Genomic DNA, 21,062 nt, shown 5'->3' with positions numbered 1-21,062 from the left:
TAGAATGGCTATGGTTGGAAGGGACCTTAAAGCTCATCTAGTTCCAACCCCCCTGCCATGGGCAGGGACACCTTGCACTAAACCAGATTGCTCAAAGCCCCATCCAACCTGGCCTTGAACACTTCCCTGATATCCCTGTTAGCTGTGGATACTTAGCACATTGCTGGTGCTAGATGTTTTGGCGTGGCTAGTTAAAATGCTGGTTTCAGTGATTTTTCTCCCATTTAAAATTTGTTATTTCTGTAAGGCTGTGATAATCAAAACCCAAAAGGAACATTAAATTATAGAGCATGTTCTTTTTCCAATTTGGCAAAATATTCCCAGAAATATTTTTAAGCATTCCCTGACTGGCAGATAGCCAGTGCCTTTATATCCAGTAGTACTGTCTCCCATGGGACAACAGTTGCTGGACCTTGCCTCTACCTAATCTCTTCAGTGCACAGTCTTTCTGAGTGACAGGCTTCTGCCCATGTATTACCATAGCAGAACTCTCCTGAGAGGCTTTCCTTTAAACCTGATGAGCCTACAGCTTCCTGTATTCTTTATTCCTGTATTTAAGTCTCCTTCTCAGAAGTGCATCCATTAAATGGCTGGATTTCAGCACGTTTGATTCTATTCTGAATGTCCTACAGCTACCTCTTTTTGTCCGAGCCCTGAAGAGGCGCTTCTTTGTTTCTAACCTTATTAACACCCTAATCCAAACAACGATTTGCCTCTGCATGACACTTCTCTCCGGGTAGCAGACCAGTGTGCAGTGACTCACAATCTCTCCTAGAACTGTTTTACAGTAGATGGCAAAATGTTTATGCATCTGTACTTCACTGTAAAGCTTATCCACTCCAATACATGAAGTAAGTTGACTTGCTGCCAATATGCCAAGCAGTATTGCCAGTGTCACAGGTTCCCTGCTGAGCACCCATCGTTCTGTTTTTCACTGCTGCTCTGGAGATGCTTTAGCCACCCTGTCTTCTTCCCAGGCTGGGTTTGCCCTCGGTTTTGATTATAAAACTTGAAAATGGGAAAGCAAGGCTGTAACCTGGAGATAGGCAAAGTAGGTCACTCCAGAGTTAACAGTTCCACATTTTTTTCTTCCATAACTCTTCATATGTTCTCGGAAATATCACCAATCACAGTCTGTTTCACTGCTTCTTGATTCTTTGATTAATTTCAAGCAAATTCATCTTGAAAATATCAAGCAGTTAAGCTGAGCTACGTGTCATATTCCTGAAGCAAATATCCCCCCAAGTTCTAATAAAGTCAGAGTTATTTACCCTGCTGGTTAGCTTTCATCCGGTGTAAGGAAGGATCAAATTATGACCCTTTACAACAGTTGTTAGAGAAACCTAAGGCTGTTTAACTACTACATTAACTAAACATGACTGGTTTGGATTCCTGGAAGCGTTACAGATGGCAAAAAGGAATTCTTTTTGGAAGACCTGATCTTTCAGCCCCCCAAGGGCAGACAGCTTATGTTCCTGCCTTCCCAGAGAAACACCTGTGGGAGAAGCAGTGGCAGGCTGAGGCCTCAGAAGAGTTCTCAAGGCACAGCTCATAGATAAGCCACTTTACAGTTCATTTCCTAATCTACTTCATGCTGCTCTACAGTATTATATTCATCCTCCTCACCCTCAGGACGTCTTATTTTTTTAAACCTGCCCTACCTAAAGGCAAGTTACGGGCCTTATTTAATCCTGAAGAGCAAGGATGTTAACTGGGTTGAAAATGGTAATGATGCATCTAATTCTGTCTTACCTGGCAGTGCTCTTCCTGCTCTTGGGGCACCTGAGTGCACCTGCCTCCCAGAACAGAGGCTTGAACATGTATTTTTCTGTGTTGCACCCAACTCCTCCCTTGACCCATTATCGGTGGCACATTACACAGTGAATCAAATTGGAATCCCACAGTATTCCTCCTTATTCTGAGTAAGAGCAGGTACATGCTCGAGACTTTTTATATATTTATTGCCTCAGTTGAAGCACAATTAGCTCAATGAAAAGGAAGGGGATTAACCACCTCCGCTTCAGCTGAGACCTCTATCACCTTTACATTTCAGGCTTCTATTCTGTTCTTCAGCTACTTCAGTTACCAGTCAAGGAGGGTTTTAAGCCTGCAGTTAATACTTGAAGTTACTAGTAAATAGTATTTTACAGCATTAACTAGTCTGTCCTTACCACATCCTTTTCAGGCAGCAAATAAATATTATCCTCATTTTACAAACACATTGATTAAGCGACTTACCTAAAGGCCACACATCAGTTTCAATGTCAGTACCAAGCTTAGCACAAAGACACTTCTGCATTGCAGTCACGGAAAAAAGTGATCTGTATTATCAAGTCCACCCCCCCCATCAGAAACAAACAATCACTTCTCAGATTTGTAGTCTAGATGGCATTTACCTGCTTCACATCCCCCATATGCCCATATACTTTGTCCACCCATCAAGCTGCTCCTTGATGATGGCTGAAAACAGTTCCCAGTATGTCTCAAACTCAGGAAGCTTTTCTGTCTGCTTCCTGATTTCAACCCAAGGGCTGGAAAGCACTGCCTGGAGAGCCTGTGAAACTCCCACATTGGTGGCTGAGATTGAGGAGGCAGATGGCGAGGGAAGAAGTAGGGGCTTGTGCTGCTCTCCAAAGGGCAATGTGAAAGTGAGCAACTATCTGAAGAAGCAGCAGGGGCAGGATTAGGAAGAAATGAGGAAGATCTTCCACCATTTTAAAAGATTTTGTTCCCCATTTCCAACTAAGCATATTTTCAATTTCTAGGTTGTGTACAACAGGTACAATTCTCTGTTACGTTATTGCTGTAGCTACTGTTTGGAAATTGTGGTAGTTGCATTGGTAGCATTGGAAGTTGAGTCTTCAGCTCTAAAACGCAATAGCATCCCCAGTCCTCAATCTGTTGAGCTACCGGGTAAATTGCTCCATTTTGAAGCTTCTGTTTTTAAATTTGGAAGGAATTTGGATTTGATCTCTATTGTCAGGTTTAGACAAGACAGATTGTGTTTGTGTTCATTTCCTAACTGACTGATGAGCAACAGAGACCTTACTGCATGCATGTGCTATGTATGACAAATGAAAGTATAACAATTAGCATCATAGCATGCAAAAAATCTGTTGAATACCACTAAGTTTCTAATGTTAAAAACCTGCTCTGTTTAGAGGGAGGTTTTTTTCTAAGGAAAAACAGGACAGTGGCTGAATTTGTTTCCCCTCCAGAACAAGTTTTCCCCACCTGGAAAAACAAATAAAACAGAGAAACTGGCACAGCACTTTTAACAGCCATCCACAAGTAAGGGTGGCAGTGTTTGTTCTGATTTAGGTACAGTTCACAAGATCTTTCTGGCGCAACTTCTAAATGCAAGAGAAAAACAGAATAAATCTTTTGAACCACAGCAGATTCATCAGCAGATTCACAAACCTGTCGTTAAAGCCCACAGTGTCATGTGCCAACACCTGAATTTGACCTAGTCATTGAAGCTGATACTGTGCCAATGTCTGAAAGCAGATAGATACATTGAAAAATTGTCGAGCATTTATGATAGATACTGGTATTTCAGACCAGACTCCCAGGCAATGAATTATATTTTAACAAGCATACATGTCCAAGTTAAATTTAGAAGCAGAATTTGAAATAGTTGCCAACTTTTTAACTGAAGGTCATTTGTACTTTTTTTTTACAAAACCCATGCACACAGGAAATGTGTGAACTTACCTTCAAAATACCTCAAATATTAGTCAGATGAATGATACATTTGCCTCTTTTTCTGGATTTTAAAAGATTATTTCTTGCCTAAAACTAACATCATTCGGTTTATTGCTTGTGAGTCACCTGTAGATTGCAGTATTGAAAATTTTCAATAGCTTTATGCCTGTCAGGATTTTATACTAGCTCCATTATTCATTAACAGCAAAAAAATAAAGCATCTTTCTAAACAAACGCATAAGCGTGTGTGTTTTCTTGGCACTTCATTGGCTTGGTCTTCTGTGCAACTTTAGTCCTTACTCTTCCACCTCTGAATTATTAAGGTGTCATATACAGAAGTGGTAAGTTTAGCTGCACTAAGCTTTGATAGAGGGTTAATCTCACCCAGTGAGCAAGCAAAACATACCTGGATGGTCATAGATGTGATTATGTGTTCTGAAGCCTGATAAATATTGTATCATGCCACAATTTAAGATGCTCAAGGGCTTCACAACCTTAATTGTATTTTAATGATGGCAACTCTGTTCAATGATGTACGCTGGCTTCTTAAAAAAAAAGCACTTTGGTCTTTAAAATGATATTGTGGTGCATCTTACCTGCAATACTTGGGGTATGCCCTGTGGTCTTCAGCGGTAGTTTTGGGTGCTAAGCAATGCAAACCAAAGGCTTCTGTGTTCGAAAAAGAAACAACCATAAATGAATACATACAATCAATAATAAAATAAGAGGAAGTAATAAGAAAGACAATAAAATAATGGAAGAGGGTGTTTACATGAAAATGATACTGTGTTCTCTTTAGCTTGCATGTTCTGTGGAGCAAGTAGCATCTTGTGTTTTCTGGGGTGCACTACATTGCACAGTGGGAACCTCATTTGTGGTTGATCCTTAGGTACTAACATGAACATGACGAAGTTTTCTTACTAGTTCTTTCTGGTTTGTGATTTATTTTATTGAGCTTCTCATAAGCTCTGTACTACCTCCTTGCTAAAAGAAATTAATGATTTTGACTAGGCACTTGGATTCCAATCTACTAAAGCACTTAGAGGCATGCCCATACTTGTCATCTGAAACTTTTAAGAGTCTCATTGCCTTTGCTGAAACTCCTCACATCATAAGAGTCACAGGCATGCTTTAGTGTTTCACTGGATTAAGGCTTTAGCCATTTTTCCTTTCTTTGCATTGATTTCTAAGACCCAGTTTCTTAAAGCTGTACTGGGTCCATGATGCTTCAGCATTTTGTCAGGTGTTGTGGCTCAGTTTTCTCACTAAAATGCTCTCTGATAACTCATCTCTTTCATTCACTTCCAGAATCCATTCATTATTTTAACAAATATCTCAAGCGGGAGTGAATAATGAAATAAAACATCCAGCTGTGCTTTCACAAGAATTTAGAATTACATAGTGAACACAGAATCTGGTGCAGAAAGCCTTATTTTCACTGTCAGAAGCCCTTACAAACAAAAGTATTTGTGTTTGTCCAGAAACATAGTTTGCGCAGGAACTATGCATGAAATTCTCTTTGCTTCTCATATGCAAGAAGCCAGGCCAGCTGATGAAAACTCCCATGTGGCCTTAAAAATCTCTAATGTATTTTGAAACTTATGGTTGCAGCGTCAGATCAGTGATATGTTATCTTTGTTCCAAAAGAACAATCCTCTGTGATCATTGCTGCTGTGTTAGCTGATCATCTTAGATTAACAGAACGGAAATCAATTCATATCCTTATCTCCAGAATTCCAATTTTAAATATGGGAAAAGTGGAGTCAGAAAATGGATATTTGCAGGAAGAAGGTGCCTTACATTTCCCAACCAACTCTTCTGTGATGGGTTGACCCTCGCTGGACACCAGGTGCCCACTAAAGCCGCCCTGTCACTTCATCCTCCTCAGCTGAACAGGGGAGAGAAAACAAAATGAAAGGCTTGTGGGTTGAGATAAGAACAGGGAGAGCTCACTCACCAGTTACCATCATGGGCAAAACAGACTGGACTTGGGGAAATTGGTTTGACTACTAATCAAATCAGTAGAATAATAAGAAAATAAAACCAAATCTTAAAACACCTTCCCCTCACCCCTCTATTCTTCCCACGTTCACCTTCACTCTCAGTTTTCTCTACCTCCTCCTCTCCAGCAGGTCAGGGGGATGGAGAACAGGGGGTTGTGGTCAGTTCATCAAATGTCTCTGCTGCTCCATCCTCCCCAGGGAAGGACTCTTCACACTCTTCCCCTGCTCCAGCATGGGGTACCTCCCACGGGAGACAGTCCACCATGAACTGTTGCAATGTGAGTCCTTCAGGAACTGCTCCAGTGTGGGTCCCTTCCCTGGGTGCATCCTTCAGGAACAGCCTGCTCCAGCGTGGGTCCTTTCCCTGGATGCATCCTTCAGGAACAGATGCTCCAGTGTGGGTCCCTGCAGGATCACAAGTCCTGCAGCAAACCTGCTCCAGTGTGAGCTCCTCTCTCCATGGGGCCACAGGTCCTGCCAGGAGCCTGCTCCAGCACAGGCTTCCCACAGGGTCACAGCCTCCTTCGGGCATCCCCTTGCTCCAGTGTGGGGTCCTCCAGAGGCTGCAAGTGGAATCTGCTCCACCATGAACCTCCATGGGCTGCAGGGGCACAGCTGCCTCACCATGGTCTGCACCACGGGCTGCAGGGGAATCTGCTCCGGCACTGGAGCACCTCCTGCCCTCCTTCTGCACTGACCTTGGTGTCTGCAGAGCTGCTTCTCTCACCTGTTCTCACTCCCCTCTCTGACTGCTGTTGCACATCAGTATTTCCCCCTTTTTAAATCTGTTATCCCAGAGGTGCAACCATTGTGGCTCAAGGGCTTGGCCTTGGCCAGTGCTGGCAGGTCAGTCTTGGATCCAGCTGAAATTGGCTCTGTTGGACATGGGGGAAGCTTCTAGCAGCTTCTCACAGAAGCCACCCCTATAGCCCCCCCGCTACCAAAACCTTGCCACACAAACCCAATACACTCTCCCCATGGTGCTTTTAAAATAAATTATTTCATGTAGCTCACAACTTACTTCTAAAGGGATTTGAAGGTTATTGCATTCCATTCATTTCCAAGTAGATTGGATACTAAAAATAAAAAGTAATGACTCAGAGCTTACCTTTCCTGACTCTGGAGCTTAAATGGTAAATATTTAATAAGGGAAACTCTCTTTCCCAAAGTTTTGTTCTTCTTTGTCTTTATAATAAAAAGCAAAATGAATTTCTAAGGACGTAGCTGTCCACTCGTGGATAATCGTGAATCCCTGGTATAGATGCAGAGTCCGCATCCTGAAAAAACATTGGAGGATTTTTACTGATGACAGTAGCCCCAATAAAGACAGTGAGAATATAACTGAAGAGCTATCATTCTCTGTTGAAAAAAATCACCTAGGTATATAATCTTTCCCTTCATGCAGTTCAATGGCTAAATGCAAAAAAACTGTCACCATATAATTTACTGTCTTGATATCACTGGAACATCTCCAAACACGATACACGTATTACACAGATTACAGCATATATTTAAATATATATTATATATAAATATTATTCCTGTACTCTTGAGAGCAGTGGGCATGTGCAGTGTTTGTACTTTAGCCCACTTTTCAAACAGGGAAAAATACATAAGACTGGTAATCTCAGTTCTTTCTTTGCAAGGTCTGAATAGCTGAATACAATTTGTTTCTAATTCTGATTATTAAAAGACATTTACCTAGAATAAAAATCTATTAGGAGGAAACAGACAATGCTTTGTGACCAACCAAGTGAACAAAAGAATCTTCCTACCAGGAGCCATCATCCCAAGGAGACGCTGCAGCTCCTTTGGAAAATGTTTCTCGGAATAGCACAATATGTTTGGCTCAAGGTAAGAGATAAATAACAGTGTGCCAGCAGGGGGAGGAGCATGAAAACAGAGTATGAGGGACCAAGTATAAATTAAAATGCCAAGCTGGATATTTCAGCTCCCTCTCCAATCATCTTCCCACACTGTCAGATGCACACAGGGATCAAATCCTTGGTGTCTGTCTGAATGATTTCAAAGACAGTTTTTTTTTTCCCCCTTGAGATGGGAAAATATTACTTTATAGAAGCTAGCTGGCATAGAAACAGTAATTCTCCACAAATCTTTATTAATCCTAACAGCTCCCTGCCAAAAGCAAACACATGTCCCATAGGCACTGGAAGCGCGAAGAAGTTCTTCAAACCAGTTAGAAATATGAAATAACAAAGGTGTTCTCTGGGCCTCACCTCTTCACTAGAAGATAATGTGAGCTAGGCTGGGGGTAATATCAAGTCAACGGCTCCTGAGGGTTAGATTACCTACCCTACTTCTTACCTGGCCTTCCCACAGCAAAAAAACCATGGTGGAACCTTGGAGTGGAAAGTTCACTCAGATTGGCAAGTGCACACAACTTGGCAGCCACAGGCTGCCCATCCTGTATTGATCCAGCTCGCTGTTCTCAACAAAATCAAGTAAACCAATGTGCACCCTGAAAATCCTCACCGCGAATTACACTGGTTTTTCCTTCTGCTCCTTGACTACTGTGAGAAGATGTTATCGTTGTCCTTTTGCTCTGCAAAGTACAAGAAAAAAGATTTCTGCTAGTAGCATTAAGGTAGAGATTTCCATCTTTCAAAAAGCAGCTAACAGAGTATGTCAGTAGTAAAAGGCACAGCATAGTCCACAAATACGTGTACATGGCCATCAAGTCACATACTGAAGATGGCATTAAATTACCTAATGTGGCTACTGCTGTCTTACTGCTAAAGGTGTCATGAAGATCAGCATGGCTCAAAACTCATCTTGCATCTGGCTTGATAACCAGAGCTAGTTAATGTTGAGCTCCTGAAGCTAAATTACCAGTTACCTACTTTAAAGCTATCTTAACATCTGCACTCACCTGCAGTTCACGTATCTTAGAGATATGTTACGGGTGATGCAACTACTGTTCTTCAGATTCTATTTTCTTTTTTTTCTCCCAAGTATACTAGAACTGGGGTTGTAATGATCAGCTTTGGTTCAGACCTGTTCTAAATAGGCAAGTTTACATCCAGGTTTAGATTTTAGTTTTAGTTTTACAACAGATATGAAAGACGACCCGTGAAGTTCACAGAGAGATCTGGATTTCCTTAAAGGTCATAGATGATTGAATGTTTTGGCTTGAGACTATTTCTGGTTTAAATCTAGTGGTACTTCCTAGAGAATTCTTGTACCTGAGAAATGCAATTTCTTGATGACTTGCACTGCAAGCTTTCTTTACTTTTAGTTTTCTAAACTTGTGAAACACATGAATAAACTCTTCACAAAGAGATAAAATGTAATTTTTTCCTAAAAATATACTTCCACTCCAAGAGTCAAGATGCCTTGTGAAGACTGAGTGGATGAAAGCTGCTGGTTTTAATTAGTTGGCTATTTCTGCCTAAGCATGGTAGGAAAAGGAGATGTTCGCATACTTTCGTTTTCTGACATGTATTTCTCCGCATCTGGGGGAGAGCAAGAGGAAGCTTAGAGAGTGGTAGAGGGACCCAAGTGGAGCAGTCTTAATGGAAGTTATAGCTTCATTTTATCCTCCAAATGGTGCCAGCCTAGGTTATATCTGTTGGAGCTGTATTCCTTGGCTAGGAATCTAACGTTTAATTTCTTTAATCTCTCCCAAGACAGAGTAATGATGTTACCAAATCCTTCCAAACCTTGTGAACTACCCACAACAATATTATTAGCGTTATTACTTTTACTCTTCCTTGCAAAAATGGGTGATTTGGGAGTGAAGGCATGAAAGCCAAAGTGTCAGAGGTACTCCACGGTACTGCTGTTTCCTCTGCAGGCTCAATAGCTGCTCCTTGAACTGAATAGAAGACAGGATTTGTATTCCCTGAGTGGAATTCCCTCAGTGGCACTAATTAAATAGTGTGCATGGCACCAGGTTACAGCAGGTCACGTTATCACTGACAGTCTACAGTTTGTTGATTCCAATTTTTATTGTTGATTCCAATTGTTTATTGTATTTTATCTGTTTGAAAAGGAGTGTAAGACAAATGCAACAACTGTCGGAAGACCCTTCTGCATCAGCAATCATACTTACCACTTTACCACTTTATCTCTACATCTTCAGTAAGTAATACCGTGCTTCATTATGTCCACGTGCAAAATGAGAGATAAAAGGTGAAATTACTTCTATGAAATTGCACAGCAAATCAACTGCAGAACAAGGAGAGGACCCAACCCCTTGCAGCAGCCCCCTCTTGCCCTGTCTCCTGGACCAACCTGTGAAGGTCTTTGGTGACTGCATGCATGCTGAAGTGCATTTGTGTGTATTGTCTTGTCAGGAATTTAATCTCATACCACCACATGCTACCAACACAAGAATGGCATTGCAATTTAGCATGCATTTTGTTGGTGTGGTTTATATCTCATTAAAGTCTCACCTCCTTAGCCAATAGCATATGCTGCTCATCTGTAGCAAAGCTCTTCGATGTAATGAAAAAGGTATAGTCACAAGTAAGAACACAACTGTCAACCAGCAGTCTACAGATATGCAAGTTCCAGCACACTGCTGAAAGAAACAACATTGCAAGCTCAATCCTTTTAAAACTTCTAGTATCCTTGCCTGATAGGAAAAAATACTGGGCTTGGAGGTGCTCTTCAGTCATTCCAGAGCTGCTCAGTGCCATTACAGGATTCTCAGATCCACCAGACAATGCCATGTCAACACGTAGGGGAAAGACCAATTTCTAACTTCTCTTTTTCAACTGAGAAGAAAGTTTCAGGTTATTGATATGCTGCACTGGACACTTTTATGTTTGCAAAAACAGTAATTTAAAACATTCTGAAAATAGCTTGAGAATATTAAGCTACCTTCTTAAACCTGCTGATAGCTCCTCTTTCCCTCAGATTTTGATTGGGTTTGTTTTGATTCATTACAGGAATAGTAGCTTTTTTCCTGGCAATAGGAAAATACACAGTTACTTTTTTAAGAATGATATTTTTAATGAAATATAGAACCCCAGACTGGTTTGGGTTGGAAGGGACATTAAAGCTCATCCAGTTCCAACCCCCTGCCATGGGCAGGGACACCTTCCACTAGAGCAGGTTGCTCCAAGCCCCTGTGTCCAACCTGGCCTTGAACACTGCCAGGGATGGGGCAGCCACAGCTTCTCTGGGCACCCTGTGCCAGCGCCTCAGCACCCTCACAGGGAAGAGCTTCTGCCTTATATTTAACCTGAACTTCCCCTGTTTCAGTTTGAACCCATCACCCCTTGTCCTATCACTACAGTCCCTGATGAAGAGTCCCTCTCCAGCATCCTTGTAGCCCCCTTCAGACACTGGAAGGCTGCTGTGAGGTCTCCACGCAGCCTTCTCTTCTCCAGGCTGAACAGCCCCAACTTCCTCAGCCTAAGAAATATGATCGCTATAAAGCAAAAATAAAAGAGTTAGCGGTGATCAATAGTAGAAAGGTTCTGTCCTCATACGTGTGAAGATAATTACTATGAATCAATGTGAAATGCAGCTGGATTAGGTAATAAACCAAGTTTAGAAACAGGACCAGGGCTCTAGCTGCTCAGTATTACTGCTGAGAATATAATTCCTAAAGTTAGATGGAGATGCCGGTCCTGGAAGGAGTTCAGTATGCATACAACCCTGCATCCAAAGCAGAGGTGTCGCTGATACCTAAAATTCTCTGTCCAAGCATGTGGGTACCCACTCCCAAGTACCCAATTGCAGGACACAGACCTCAGGCATGCCATGGCCAGGCAGTACCCTGAGCCAGAGGCACCACAACCAGGAGGTTTTAGAATCATGGTGACAGGGCTGGGGAGGCTGGGAGCATCTGGTCCAGGCAAGAGAAGAGCTGCACAAGGGCTGTGAGCAAACAGGATGCTATTCACCTGCAGTTTCATTCCCCACCTGTGAGAAATAAACCCAAGCATGGGGTTTTCATAAGCAGTGCTGGCACTGATAGATCAACAGCCCCTATTTCTCACGCATACATCAATACTTGTTAGCCAGCTGACTAATTCTGCCCCAGGCACTGGTTTGAGAGCCCATGGTGGCCACAGCCAGCTAACCCAAACCCCACATTCTCAGGGGTCACTATCAACTGGGAGGTCCACTAAAACGAAGATTACTTTTACCCCTTCTGTATGAACAACAGCTGATTGAAGACCTGTAGCTTGACTCCAGCCCATCTCTAATTAAATCTAAATTAAATTTCACCAAGCAGAATTACCAGGGCCTAATTTTTAGAGTCTGTGATAAATCCGGCTTCTTGATGCTGACTAGCTGTTCAAGAGAGACAAAGACCCACTGAAGAACAAGTCATTTTGTCCTTTCTTGGTATGTTAGCTGCCATCACAAGAATTAAGCTAGCAGGTTTCTTTGGATAGGCACTGTAATGAACATTTATATTTTAATTGTACAGACCATAAAATATCTCTGGAAATAAATCAGAGTTCTTCACATGAGAAAATAGCTATATATTCAAAATCCAAACTTTTCTTTTTCCTTGGTGGGCAGCTTCTTTGAAACACTCTCTTTTCATAGATCTTCCCTCATCGAAGCTCTATAAATGTGCTGCTAATGGTTGCTCTATTAATGGTTGCCTTGGTCTCACTGAAGTTTTTTCTTTTTTCTGTGTGTATAATCTTTCTTATGCCTGCCTTCCATCTGGAAATAAATTGCCATGAATTAGATGGACCTTTTTAAAAGTGCACAACTTAATGTTAAGTTTTAATTAACCGGTCTTGTTCATTCCTTATTTTTTTATCCTAAGAGGCTCTAAATCTTAGTCTGTTTCTGCCTGAATATACATAGATTACTGCCATATTTTATCTTTATATTTATATATTCACTTTGAGCGACCTGAGATGAAGCTTAAAGAGTTTTTGAAGATCACATATAATTGTTTTTCATATGTTCCTTTTCTTCCATCTGTAAATATTGAATGAATAACAGTCATTTCGTGAATCAAGCCCTGCAATTTTCAGTAACAAACATTATTACCATTTCATTAATCATAGACAACAAACGAGTATTGTGAAAACAAAATGACTGTATTCTCATGAAAACACCGTTTTCTCTATAAAATTTAGAAGATGACTGATAATTTTATGTCCTTCAGTTTCTAAATGCCCAACTGAAAGGCCCAGAGTACCAGATGGAAAACAAGATTGTCTATGGATCAGTCTAATTTGTGCAGTGTGTGGTGTTGAGGTATATGATGACACTTGCAGTCCCTATCACAAGAAAAGATCACTTCTCTGCCTTGCTTATGATTCCAAGTCTTCCTTACAGCCTGCCAAAACCATCTGCCTGTGCTTTGTCCAGGCTGTCAGGTAGTCCGAAGTCCTTAAGCAATGTTGCCCATTAATCATTAGCAGCTATTCTGGTTTTATTATATAAAGTGATTAAGAAATACCTATTCCAGATGCCTACACAAAGCTTCACGTGCTACGTAGGTATACTCTGAACTAACAAAGCTATTATTTCCCATGAAAGTTGCTACCTACAGAAAAGGAACAACTTAATTCCACACATTTTTATTATTTTTTTGTAAACTGATTCTTAAATAAAGATGTTTACATCTGCCTCTTGCTCCAGATGGTGCAATTTAGCTGCCTATGATACTCACGAGTTGGTTTTAGTTTTAAACAAGTATTTCACCCAGCACTTGCCTTATCAAGAATTCTCCATTTCTCACAACTGAAACCTAAAATGCGTTGCTGCTTTAATTCCCAGACCAGGAAGTTTCCTGTCTTGCAGGTCAAAAGTACAAGGAGAAAATACCCCATCTTTTTAATATATCAGTGCAGCAGCCATGGTTGTAAATACTGCTCCCTCCAGTTCTAGCAAGAATTCAGGCAGTAAATTTAACCTAAAACTCTCATGAGGTCTGACACCGTGTAGACAGTAGGACAAACCTACAGCAACCTTCTCGTTTTTTCTTTCCTTCTTTTAATGCCTCGTCACCTGGTCAATGAGTTTACATTTATGTTTCAACCCCGAGGAGTATCAATTCCACTTTACAGCAAATCCTTCAACATACATAGCAATGCTGTGTTCTTGTCCTAAAATGTGCCCATTTTAGAGCGGACTGCAGCTCTCTGCCAGGACAGACTGGTGCTGGATGCTGCTTTCCTAGATAAAAACCATAGTGGGATGGTGCATCTGCTCCTGGGGAAACTAGGGAAAAGCAATACGTATGGGATGTTCTGCAGGAATGTACAAAAACACAGCATGTATAGTATGGCAAGATCCTAGCAAAGTTATGGTCCAGATCCACCATATGACTAGCATTTATGGGGATCTTCAGATGTGGTTCATCTGTCTGCTGGCATAATAAGCAGAAATGACTGAAATATCCCTCTGTTATGTTATGCTGTAGCTGCAATTTTTGCCCTGAAGTTTTATTACTAGATTAAAAACAGAGCAGGAGAATGCTTTTCAAATTATTATGTTAAAAAATTATGGGAAATCTCTGGTTCAAGAAGCTTGGGATGAATAAAAGTGCTACTGCTTTTCACTATTTCAATGAAAAACTTGAAAACACTTCACCAAATTTTACTTGTGATTTTGGAAATCATTTGAAAGGTTAAATTTAAATGAAGATAATTCTTTAAATTTATTATTTCTATGTATGCTTCTCAACAATGTGTTATGAAGCGTACATAGAAATCATAACTATGTTATGGGTTTGGGTTTTTTTATTGAGGTTTTTGTGTGTTTGGGGTTTTTGGTTGGTTGGTTTTGGCTGGGTTTTGTTTGTTTGGTTTTTTGGGTTTTTTTTTTAATTAAGGTAAGAAAAACAGCTGGAATAGCTTAAACCTGATTTGATTTACTGCCTCTGTACCAAGCTGATATGTCATTTCACAATGAAATTTGCCTTAAAGATGAAAGATCTCCTCATTCTCCCGTGTCCAGGGCAAATAGCATAGTGAAGAGGGTAGCCACAGCTATCTAATCTAATCTTGTGAGTGCCTGCTGAGCATCCAGGGTTTTTTGCCAGAGTGGGCATTACCTAGAGCTTGATCTGACTGTAACTGAAGCTACTAACATAGCTGCTCCAAGCAAGAGTAAGACCAGAAGCAGAACTGATAACTGAAGATTTTGCAAGTAAAAGCCATGTCACCATAGACAACCAGTGAGCAGGAGATTTCTGGTCACATTTTAGGCCTAGATGATCGAAATTTTAAGTAGTTTTCCTATATCTGAAGCATCTAACCAGAACTACTGAAATGCCTTAGTGGAAATCTGGTTATACTTTGGGCTGGTAGTCAGCCATGAACCAGTCCCACTAAGCTCCTCTTCCTTGTTTGAACAAGGAGTGCAAGATAATGGATAGCTCTTTTTGGTCACTTCTTGGCTATTAGTATCTCATTTGCACCATTTACAGGTGACTGGCTATTGGAATGTGCTTTTGTGAATGGAACTAGCACTGCTGTAGTTGTGAAATAGCAGATAAACATACCCATTGTCAGCTCAAAGGCTAGAGTCAGCTACACAAAAGGTCTTCTGCCCCTCTTCTTTGGAAGAGGGATTTGGGTCTTCCTAAGCAATAAGCCACAACTTGCCCTGGAGACATTTGCCAAATTCTTTGCTGTGGGCATCATTTTAATTTACTGAAACTACCAAACACCTGTGCCCATGTGCCTATGATAATAAACTCGGAATACCTAAGCCCAAGTCAAACAGTCTTTGCAAAACCAGCCATTGTGGTTTAACCCAGCCAGCAACCAAGTACCACCCAGCACCTCACTCACTCCCCCCGCGCCACCCCCTGGTGGGATGGAGAGGAGAACTGGAAAAGGTATAACCCCACAGGTTGAGATAAGAACAGTTGAATACTTGAAATAAAGTAAAATATACTACTAATAATAGTAAGGAAAAGGGAGTTATCAAAGAAAGAGAGAGGATTAAACCGCAAGACAGACAAGTGATGCACAGTACAATTGCTCACTACCCACTGACTGATACCCAGCCCGACCCGACTGGTCCCTTCTGGGTGACTCCCCCCAGTTTCTATGCTGGGCATGACGTGCTGTGGTATGGAATAACCCTCTGGCTAGTTTGGGTCAGGTGTCCTGGCTCTGCATCCTCCTGGTTTCTTGCGCCCCTCGTCACTGGCAGAGCATGAGACTGAAGAGTCCTTGATTGGGGTAACCATTACTGAGCAACAACTAAAAACATCGGTGTGTTATCAGCATTGTTCTCAGGCTAAAGCCAAAACACAGCACTGCACCAGCTACTAGGATGAAAATTAAGTCTATCCCAGACAAAACCAGGACACCAGCTTAAATTAAAATCATACTCTCCCTAGGCTTTTTTTATACGCCTAACAGAGAAAGAACTGCAGGCTCAATTGCCTTCTGGAGGAATATAAGGTATGAGCTGCTTCCTAACAGTGCTTCTTTGGCTGCACATGCTACAGTTCAGAAAACTGGAATCCCAAATTCTGTTCTTCACCAGGCATCTGAACACAGGCTGAATGAATTGTGGCTGCGTCTCATGTTGAATTCAGCTTTTAACAAATAACTGAAAAATATCCTTCTATTAACCTTCAGGTAGTTAAGAGACCTTGACTCATTAACGTCCTGTCATTAGGGGGACTTTCATTAATGGGATGTGAATGGGATCATGATACCCAGGAGGAGTCATGTCACCAAAACCCCCCTACATTAGCAAAGCACTACCCCACTCAGTTCAGGATGCTCATGTAGCACCATGTTATCATCATGTGGCAGATACACAGTTTTATAAATCTGTTAAGCTATTGCTAAGCTGCCAGTTCCGGCTATTTCCTCCAAATCTTAGAGTTCTGTGTCTTTAAAACTGAAAATTGCAGGTGTTTTGACTCCGTGTTTTCCAACACACTTTGTCAGCGGGTCCACACCATTCTTTCTTCTGATGCACTTAGGCCCTTTTACAGTCAATGACTAATATATGAAGCTGCCATACAGTACCAAAATGCAAATAGCCAATTATAAAATGCAGCTCAGAGTTGAATAAAGTCTTTGCTGACCCCATAGGTGATAAAGTGATGGCCAGAGATGTGGGTTTCATTATCCATATCATTATCACAGCTCATATAACTCCCGTGTTAATGCCAGCAATTAGTTTGCTCAGATTTTCTATGAGGAATTTTCTGTGTGAACCTAGCAAACTACATCCTGATCACTTTGTTCCAGCTTTCTAAGACAGAGGCATAAACACTGTGAATGACTATATATCTATTGATTATGAGCTTGGACAGACTTAACACCCACACAATAATAAGACATGTCCAAATGAGCATTAGGATCCAAGACAGATCAAGCATGCAGCCACTGTACCTATCAGCCTCATTAGCTAACCCTGACCATCCTTCATGCTTCACAGAAGTGCTTTCTGCATTTTAAAATATCGTTAATGGGGAAAAAACGTGTTTGGGATCTCAATTTATTGCTTCTGTGTAATGTTTTTCTAATGTATTTCCATGAGCACTGGAACTAGCTGTTCCTATTTAATTTGGGTTGCCTTTCTAAACCATCAGATCCACTCCTACCCAGCACAATGCTGTAGAAGGTTTGTCTTATACAAAATCAGAAGTGCAACACCGCAATGCTTAGAGGCAGCTATTTTTAGAAGTAGTAGTTTAAACTACTTACATTATAACTTCCATTGTTTATCTTCCCACACCAGAGGATGCCTTCCATTTATTCATGTCCCCATGAACTCCCCACTATTACCACCCCTTCCAATCTTCCATATATGAAAGAGAGAATTACTTCCCTGTAGTCCTTGTGCTCTGATTACTGAGAAGTCATCAGGAGCAGAGAGTTACTCTACATTTTCACAAACCTATCTGGTAGAGTGAATGGATAATGACCCATTATCACTGATCAAGAGAGCGCAATCCATTTTTTAAATTCCAGTGTTTTGACATTTAGCCTTTCATCACACTGAAATCAGAAATAACCACATCAAGTCTCTGTGCAATAAGGAAATCATACAAAACTTTAGGGAGGGGGGTATTCAAGTATTTTTGGTTTAGAAAGTATTAAAAGGACAGAAACCCGCCACACGGTAATGAGGATATCATGTCCTGGGATTACAAAAAAAGCTGACAGAGTGACTATTTTACTTTGTTATTACTGTTATTTTTATATATATAAAATATATACATACGCATGCATGCGCACATGTGCACGCATGTGTGTGTCTATACATCTCCCCAGAAATATTTTTACTGGAGCAAGAAGTTGAGCATGGATGTGCCTTCCAAATCTCAGGCCATTGTTGTAGTTGCCAGGCTACAGATCATTAGAGTCCTTAACTTTCACTGTACCCATTTCAGCTCCTGCAAAACAATATACAGTAATGACAAGGAGGGAAACATTTTTCAACAAAATTTCATCTACCTTTAGCAGAATAGCTTCTGTGTCTTTTTAGATATTGCTAAAAAGAACAGGAGAACCTTAATACAATAGAAAGTGGTTTTCTGGCATTAGAAGACTATAAATAGGACAGTGCAGCATGAAGAATGATGCCCTAAACCAGAAGTCATACTATTATTTTAGGTATTATACATGACAGTATCCCTTCTGGTCTATCTCCATTTGTAAGAATGAGCCATTCCAACGCCTGCTTTCAGCCTGTGGTCCTGCCTTCGTGCTGATTTGAAACAGTATAATTTGGCAGGCCTTTTAAACTGAGATTCTAACTGGCCATGCTTTACGAGTGCTTCCTTAAGAGGCAATTCCAAAAGGAAGAGGAGAGAGGAGCCTGTCAGTGAAATAGAATTATGGCTAAATCTGGGATACTCTGTGATATAAGTTACTGAAAAATGAAAACAATCTCACAGAATATCATCGTGCATGGCAAATGAGCCATGAGAGATTTGGTGGAAAGAATGAAAGGTAATACACCACTATAATAACTCCAACAGCTTAAGGACAGCCTGTGAACTGAAAGTACATAACTGATTTAGTAAACACAAAGTTTGAATGTCAGGAAAGGTCTTTTTACCTACGGTCCTTTAAAACAAAAGGCATGCTTCATGTTTTATTAAAGTATGATCTCCAAGAGCAGACCAGCTTTCAATACAGGACTGTCGCTGATGCTGAAAATGAAAAACCATGAATTATTTTACATATATGTAGAAACCAAAACCCCCCTGATTTTTCTTTTTCATTGCTGCTCAGTATCTTTGACTATCAAAAACATCAGGATGCCTTCTCCTGGAAAAAGACTCATTGTTGACTTGTTATCTTTACTTACTGCCTACCACATTTATGCAATAACAGAAATTAAAGGTTCAATTAAATAGAAACAATGTCCCCCTCCACTGTGCCATTTCTCCAATGACTAAAACAAGTACTGGCACATACTCCAAGGTCCATTTATTTTGTGAGTAAAATGCTGAGGGCAAGCACCACTTTTTTCTGCAGACAGATACCGCATATTGCCTTTCCCCACTCCTTTTTCTTTCTCACTAACGAGCAGAAGCCACCCAGACCAAATGTGCTATTTTGAACAAATGTCATTTTGATGCATTCTTTGTATACAAGAATAAAATGCTAAGAAATGCTCAACAGAGTGGTGCTATAATAAGTCCTCACATTAGGCATTGCCCTAGTGCTGGCCAAAGGCTTCAGGGTATACACACTGCACATAGGTTAGGTCTGGATGGTAGGCAAAAGGCTCTGCAGAGCAGGCAGGAAGGCATGTGTCTGAGAGCAGCTCTCACAGGTGAGGCAGGATGTGTCCGGGCTGTCTTCAGGGGTGGTGAACATCAGTGCTGGTTTGGTGCTTCAGATGAAGGCTCAGGGATGCAGCACTGCCCAAAAGTGAAAAATCAGAAGTTGCTGAAGTAATTTCAACTTCGTTTCAGAGTTAGAAAAGGATAAAGGACCACAAACCATCTGAAAATGAGGACACGCGCTGCCAACATTACCCCCCAGAAAGTTACAGTAAAAAGTTATTTGCAAGCAAATGATTGCATGTTACTTGCTGGACAGTGAGGTAGTGTTCCCAGTCTGCTCCCCCTACTCCAAGCACCGAAAAATAGCAAAAATAAAACATTTTCTAAAGCTCTGTTATAAATAAGGAGCTTTCAGATAGCTTGGAAGGGCTTGTTTGCAGGAACTCATCTCTCATAAAAGCCTTGTTGCTGCTCTAGGGAGGAGTAAAATAGCTGCTGATGACATTCAAATCATGATCTGTCTTCTCAGCCATTAATTTTAAACATGATTCATACTCCATTATGCTCCGAAAACCAAAGAAATTATCCTTTATTGTGTCTAGTCATTTTTCATCACTATGTACCCATAATGACCAATTTTACTCTTGCCTTCTGATATATGCTTGAAAATGTACAAAAATTAACCCCGATGTTTACGTATGCCTTTAATTCAGCTTCATAAAGATTTCCCAGTGTAAATATATATTTATACAACAGAACAGAATTATTAGCATCCAACATATATAAACAACATTAGCTTTTAAATTGCTTAAATATTAGGGTTCATCAATCAGAAACAAGGCTGGGTCAAAATTCAGAGAAACAAACACCACTGAACTTCATCCTACTTAAACACAAATTCAAATAAAAATATATGTTTAATGACTGTCTAAACTTGTGTTAGGGCATTTTAGTAACCATGGAAGTGAAGTCCAAAACTGGATAGATTTGTAATATTCATCCTGCAATATCAAACATATTTTTAGTTTTGTTTTCATTTTGTTTCTGTGGGGCTTTTTTTTTTTTTAAGATTACAGCTACAATGGCTGCTTTCAGCTATGTGACTTTGCACAAATCATTTATGGTCTCTGGGACTCGAAATCTCTCCTGTAAAATGGAGATTTTCATTATGCATTTCCAAACAGAACAGGTATGCTGCATAAACCTGAGACACCACTTCTTTCACCTTTAAGAGACAAGGTGCATTCTCCTTCCTCTGGAGATGGCAGCAGCTCTCAACCCCAAGTTGAGGCAAAGTTCTTTCTCTAAAGCCTGTACGAGAGGTGACATTGCTCTGCTGTAACTCTCATTAAGCTTTATTCATCAGTGCACAGCAGTGGAATACTATTTGTAAGGTGCCTCCCTCCCATACTCACTGAGGAACTGCAGAGTGCGGTGGGGCTGCCTGTACCAGGAGGTGCCGCATGGCATGTGGCGGCATAACTCTCAGTCACTAGAGTATTACTCATATAAATAATGAGATCAGATCACCGAATTAAGTCTCAGAGCGCAGAGTTCAGTTTGATAAATATCTGATGGATTAGGAAGCAAATAATATTTATTATCACTACCTACTCATTAAATAGTAGCTGAATAAAAGCAGTAAGCAGAGCATGACATGCAGCAGCCACAAAAACAATGTAATTTTC

The sequence above is a fragment of the Strigops habroptila genome, chromosome 2 (genome assembly GCF_004027225.2).
Source record: "Strigops habroptila isolate Jane chromosome 2, bStrHab1.2.pri, whole genome shotgun sequence".
NCBI lineage: Eukaryota > Metazoa > Chordata > Aves > Psittaciformes > Psittacidae > Strigops > Strigops habroptila.
Note: the sequence above shows the minus strand (reverse complement) of the source record.